A 6,631-nucleotide genomic window follows, 5' to 3' on the forward strand; every position below is an offset into this window, starting at 1 on the left:
GTCTGTTTCCATGTGGGATGACCATGAGGGTATCCGTCTTTCTAAAAGAATTCGTAGCTGTCAGGTAACTAATGATGGTAGTTTTAACATCCAGGGGATGAGGTTCACCCTGATCATTAGTGAAGGATGGTAAGACAATATCTTGGTTGTAATGGAAGGAAGTTGCTACCTTCGGGATGAAGTGGTCTGAAGGTCTTAGTACTACCTTATCAGGAAAGAATACCAAGTAAGGTTCTGATGCCATCAGTGCTTGGATCTCAGACACCCTCCTTGCTGAAGTGATTGCAATGAGAAAGGATAGTTTTAGAGTCAAATCCCATAGAGATATTGATTCGGATGGAGTAAAAGGAGGATTGGTGAAGGCTTCAAGAACTATTGAGAGATCCCATGATGGAAAAACTGGTTTCTTAGGAGGTTTGATTTTCAGGCAGGCTTTCAGAAATTGGATAACCAGCGGATGTAATGCCCATCTGGTGCCTGTTTTGGCCGACAAAGCAGATACTTGTACCTTAAGGGTACTTGAACTTAGACCTTTGTTGATTCCTGATTGGAGGAATTCTAGGATTTGAGAAGGTTCTGGAGCAATAGGATCCCATCCCTTCTGCTGCGCCATTCTAAAGAATTGGTTCCAAATTCTTGTATAGGTGGTGTTGGTGGTGCTCTTCCTGGCTTGCATCAAAGTCGATATTACTTCCTGTGAGCAGCCTTGTTCCCTTAACCTAACCCTTTCAACTTCCATGCTGTCAGATGTAGTTTCTCTGGAGCTGGATGTAGGAATTGGCCTTGAAATAGCAGATCCGGAGTTACCGGAAGGAGGATTGGAGGTTGAAGGCTGAGCTGCAATAGTGTCGTGAACCATGGTCTTCTCGGCCAAAGAGGAATTATCGCGATTACCGTGGCTGAAGATCTCCGAAGCCTGGACAGGAATCTTGCAATTAGCGGAGTTGGCGGGAATATGTACCCCAACTTGAAGTTCCAGGAGTGAATTAGACAATCTATCCCCTCGGCTGAAGGGAAAGATGCTCTGGACAGGAACCTCCGACACTTCGTATTCGCCGGAGTAGCTGCTAAGTCGATCTCTGGTACTCCCCATGTCTCCGTAAGAAGAGAAAAGGCCTGGAGACTCAGGGACCATTCGTTGTTGGAAAGAGTTTCTCGACTCAGGTAATCGGCTAACATGTTCTGTGCCGCAGGAACATATATTGCTTTTAGATCTGCTAGGTGTGCCTGTGCCCATTCCAGGATAGGGCGGACTTCCTCCATCAATGTGAGACTCTTGGTACCCCCTTGCCTCTGGATGTAGGACACTGCCACCTTGTTGTCCATCCGAATAAGCACGTTCTTCCCTCTGAGGACTGGTGCAAATGCCATGAGGGCCTGGAAGGCTGCTCTGAGTTCCAGTATATTCGATACTAAATCCTGGCCCCGGAACTGCCATCGGCCCTGCGCTGCTTGATCTTGACAGTGAGCTCCCCAGCCGCTCTGACAGGCGTCCGAGGTGACTATTATCGGATCTGGGGGAACTATCAGTTTGTATTTCCTGAGGTTGGTCAAGTGTGTCCACCACCACACTGATTGCTTCATTGGTCTGGAGATGGTAATGGTCTGACGCATCGATACTCCATCCCACTGCCTCAGAAAGGAGTTTTGGAGGATTCTCATGTGCCATTGTGACCATTGCACCATGGGCAGGGTTGCCGCCATAGACCCTAGCACACTTAAGCAGATTCTGGCTGGAAGATGCCTCGCTGATAGTAATCTCCACATCTTCTGTACTAGAGGCTGAATCTTCTCCTGAGGAAGTTGTACCATGTTCAATTTGGTGTTCAGATCTGCTCCCAAGAATACCATGTTTTGAGTGGGTTGTAAGCTGCTCTTTTTCCAGTTGACTAGCCAGCCGAAGTCTTGTAGAGTCGTGAGTAAGATCTTCTGATGGCATAACAAGGTTTCTTGATCCTCTGCCAAGAGCAGGATGTCGTCCAAATAATGGTGGACTCGCAGACCCTTCTCCCTGAGGAATGCAACCAAGGGTAGAAGGACCTTGGTAAATGTCCTGGGAGCCGACGAGATGCCGAAAGGAAGGCACTGAAATTGAAAGTGGCTTTTGTTGATGGCAAATCGGAGGAATTTTTGAAAGGCGGGATGAATTGGAATATGTAGATAAGCGTCTGATAAATCTACTGAGAGCATCCAGTCGTCCAGGTTCACTGCCAGAAGTATAGACTGCAGACTCTCCATTTTGAAGGCCTCTGTTTTTATGTTCCTGTTGAGATTTTTTAAATCCAATACAGGACGTAAGTCTCCGGTCTTCTTCTTTACGAGAAAAAGTGGGGAATAGAACCCCCTCCCCTTTTGATCTGACGGAACTTCCAGTATTGCCCCTTTCTCCTTCAATTCCACTATATATTTTAATAGTAACTTCCTTTTGACTAGTGAAGATGGCAGTCTTGTTGATTGGAAGTGATTCTTTGGAATTTTGCCCATAAACTTCCACTTGTGTCCAAATTTGATCGTGGAAAGAGTCCACTGATCCTCTATATGGCTTGACCAAATCTGTGCGAAGTCCTTGAGCCTGGCGCCCACCTGTACTGAGTGGGCAGGCGAACCTTCAAAAAGACTTCTGCTGCTCCCCTACCGGGGTAGGCTTGGACTTCTGCATCCTTAGGAAGGAAGGTCTTGTGTTCTTCCAGTCCCTTCTAAATTCCCTACCAGGACGGTAGGATCTAGCTTCCCTATATTTCTCAGGAAGGTTGCGCCTGAAGAAGGAACCCTTTTGGGCCTTGGGTCTTCTATCTGAGGGAATTAATCCCGACTTCCCTCCTGTTACCTTCGAAATAGCGGTGTCCAATTTAGACCCAAACAGGTTTGAGCCATCATATGGAATTCTGCACCAGTTTGTTTTGGATGCAGTATCGGCCATCCATGGTTTCAGCCACAAGGCCCTTCTTGCTGTGACTGAGGCTAGCATTGATCTCGCCGAGGATCTTATAATATCCACTGAGGCTTCTGCCACGAAGTCACCTGCCAACTTGATCTCCTGAAGAGAAGATATTATTTTATCTATTTCAGTACCGTCTTGCAGATCCTTCTCCACCTTGGTTGCCCAACCTGATATGGCTTTTGCCACTGCTGCTGTGGTAATTGCTGGTCTACATGCGCCCCCAGCAGTGGAGTATGCTTTCTTCAATTCTAGATCCAATTTCCGATCCAGAACATCCCGAAAGGAAACTGCGTCCTCAATAGGCAGAGTGACATGCCGTGCAAGACGCATCAAGGAGGCGTCGACTACTGGAGCGTTCATCAATGTTTTGACTTTTGACTCCTTCAGAGGATACATTTTTGTCAGTCTGTTGGTGAGACTGGACCGCTTATCAGATCTTTCCCATTCATCTTTAATTAGATCCTCCAGTTCACCTATAAAAGGGAAATTTTCTGGTTCTTTTCTTAAATTTGGGAAATATTTCCGGACTTTCTGCGGTTCCTCTTTATCTTCTTCCCAGCCTATTGCTTCTTTGACTGACTTTGCGAAAGGCTGTACCAGGGAAAAATCAAAACCTGCTGACATGTCCTGGTCCTCATCTCCTGAGGAGGGTTCTGATGCCTGGGGTTGGCGGTCATCCTCCACCGATGTGCTAGGCGTAGGCCTATCGATTAGTGGTGCTGTTGTCTCCCTTATGGATTCCCGCACAGATTCTCTTATGAGCTCCGTAGCCATTGCTGCGTCTAGCTCTTTGTCCTTTGCTGCCTCATTGAAGCAGGCTCTGCAGACTAGTTTATCTGGCAAGGCTGGTGCGCCGCATACCCAGCAAGCGTTTGCTGCAGGACGGGTGTGGCGGCTTTGGCGGTGCGATGAAGGTGACCGTCTGCGGTGTGACCGACTGTGACGGGAGCGGCTGCGTCTTGAGCGGCTGTGACGTGAGCGGCTATGTCTTCGGTGGCGAGAAGAGGATCTTGAGCGGCTTCTGCGGGACTTTTTGCTTGACCCATGGCTTGATCTCCTCTCACGCCTGGAACTTGCGGCTCTTGACCTGGTGGGGCTGCCAAAAACGCAGCGTTAGTGGTTGGCTCTCTTTTTTCTCCCCTTTCTTCAATACTTACCGATGACGAATAGCCTCTTACCTCGTTTGCTGATGGTGGTCTGCGCGGGCAGTGGTCTCCATAGTGATAGTAGACAGTGTAGACTGAAGGAAATAAGAGAAAAGAAAAAAAGTTGTTTTTTTTTTTTTTTGTTTTTAAAACTTACTCTTTCTTTTTTTTTTTTTTGGAAGGCTAAATCGAATAAATTGACTTACCTGGTCTTGCTGAGTCGTTTTCTTGGCAAAGCAGTTGAACGCCGGTGAACATTCAGGTATTTGAATACTCCTCAGCAAAAAAACACAGAAAATGCCTGTGTTTTTAAATCTGCCGCCGCCGTCGCGGCAAAATGACGCTCCCGCGCATGCGCAGAGCGTCCCGAGCGCCTCGGCGCCATCTTGGAGAAGGGCATTACCTTCCCAAGGCAGAACTAGGCCCTGAGGCCAATTGCAGAGTGGAGGAGGCGGCCTCGGCGGCCATGACGGTTCCTACAGCGGTGGACAACAAGTGCCAGCAGACCTCTAAGCAGAGAAACACCATAAGTAAACTACAGGCAAAGGTACAGGCAAAAAGGAAAAGGAGACCACTGCAAAAATATGAAGCTTCTTTAAAGCTTACTGTGCCAGATGTCCAGACGCCCCCTGAGACCACCAGACCGGGGGTTCCCTCCATAGAAGCTCCTTTAGAGACTGTACAGGAGGGACTTCCAAACAGGAGAGGCTTGAACCTGCTGGGGCGAGTGCGGTAAGAGGCTTTTTTTTTCTTTATCTTGACAACAGGAGCAAGCTGCATATCCCAATCTGTCAGGTGAGGATAAAAAAGAGAATGCAGCGGGGTGTCTCCCCTTCAAACTTATAGCTAACCAATCCTGTCAGGTTGTGGGGGCGGAGTCACAACCCAGCGTGTGCTGCCATGGAGGCGTCAGGAAAAATATTTTCGTGATAAGAGTGTGCAGTTAACATTTTTTTGTTATAAAATCGTCACGCTTAATTTCTTTGAAAACATTTTTCTGCACACTTTGCTCAAAAGGTTGCTTACCCCTGGATAGGGATGAGCTTCGAGTTCGAGTCGAACTCATGTTCGACTCGAACATTGGCTGTTCGCAAGTTCACCGAACAGCGAACAATTTGGGGTGTTCGCGGCAAATTCGAATGCCGCGGAACACCCTTTAAAAGTCTATGGGAGAAATCAAAAGTGCTAATTTTAAAGGCTAATATGCAAGTTATTGTCATAAAAAGTGTTTGGGGACCTGGGTCCTGCCCCAGGGAACATGGATCAATGCAAAAAAAAGTTTTAAAAACGGCCGTTTTTTCAGGAGCAGTGATTTTAATAATACTTAAAGTCAATCAATAAAAGTGTAATATCCCTTTAAATTTCGTACCTGGGGGGTGTCTATAGTGTGCCTGTAAAGGGGCGCATGTTTCCTGTGTTTAGAACAGTCTGACAGCAAAATGACATTTTGAAGGAAAAAACTCATTTAAAACTACCCGCGGCTATTGCATTGCCGACATTACACATAGAAGTTCATTGATAAAAACGGCATGGGAATTCCCCAAAGGGGAACCCCGAACCAAAATTAAAAAAAAAAAATGACGTGGGGGTCCCCCTAAATTCCATACCAGGCCCTTCAGGTCTGGTATGGATATTAAGGGGAACCCCGGCCAAAATTTAAAAAAAAAAATGACGTGGGGTTCCCCCTAAATTCCATACCAGACCCTTCAGGTCTGGTATGGATTTTAAGGGGAACCCCGCGCCAAAAAAAAAAAAAAAAAAAACGGCGTGGGGTCCCCCCAAAAATCCATACCAGACCCTTATCCGAGCACGCAACCTGGCAGGCCGCAGGAAAAGAGGGGGGGACAAGAGTGCGGCCCCCCCTCCCTCCTGAACAGTACCAGGCCACATGCCCTCAACATTGGGAGGTTGCTTTGGGGTAGCCCCCCAAAACACCTTGTCCCCATGTTGATGAGGACAAGGGCCTCATCCCCACAACCCTGGCCGGTGGTTGTGGGGGTCTGCGGGAGGGGGGCTTATCGGAATCTGGAAGCCCCCTTTAACAAGGTGACCCCCAGATCCCGGCCCCCCCCCTGTGTGAAATGGTAAGGGGGTACATAAGTACCCCTACCATTTCACGAAAAAAGTGTCAAAAATGTTAAAAATGACAAGAGACAGTTTTTGACAATTCCTTTATTTAAATGCTTCTTCTTTCTTCTATCTTCCTTCATCTTCTGGTTCTTCTGGCTCTTCTGGTTCTTCTGGTTCTTCCTCCGGCGTTCTCGTCCAGCATCTCCTCCGCGGCGTCTTCTGTCTTCTTCTCCTCGGGCCGCTCCGCACCCATGGCATGGGGGGGAGGCTCCCGCTCTTCTCTTCTTCTCTTCTTCTTTTCTTCTTTTCTTCTTTTCTTCTCTTCTTCTCTTCTTCTTCATTTTCTTCTCCGGGCCGCTCCGCAATCCATGCTGGCATGGAGGGAGGCTCCCGCTGTGTGACGGCGCTCCTCGTCTGACAGTTCTTAAATAATGGAGGGGGCGGGGCCACCCGGTGACCCCGCCCCCCTCTGACG

Source organism: Aquarana catesbeiana, linkage group LG03 (assembly GCF_042186555.1).
Source record: "Aquarana catesbeiana isolate 2022-GZ linkage group LG03, ASM4218655v1, whole genome shotgun sequence".
Taxonomy (NCBI): domain Eukaryota; kingdom Metazoa; phylum Chordata; class Amphibia; order Anura; family Ranidae; genus Aquarana; species Aquarana catesbeiana.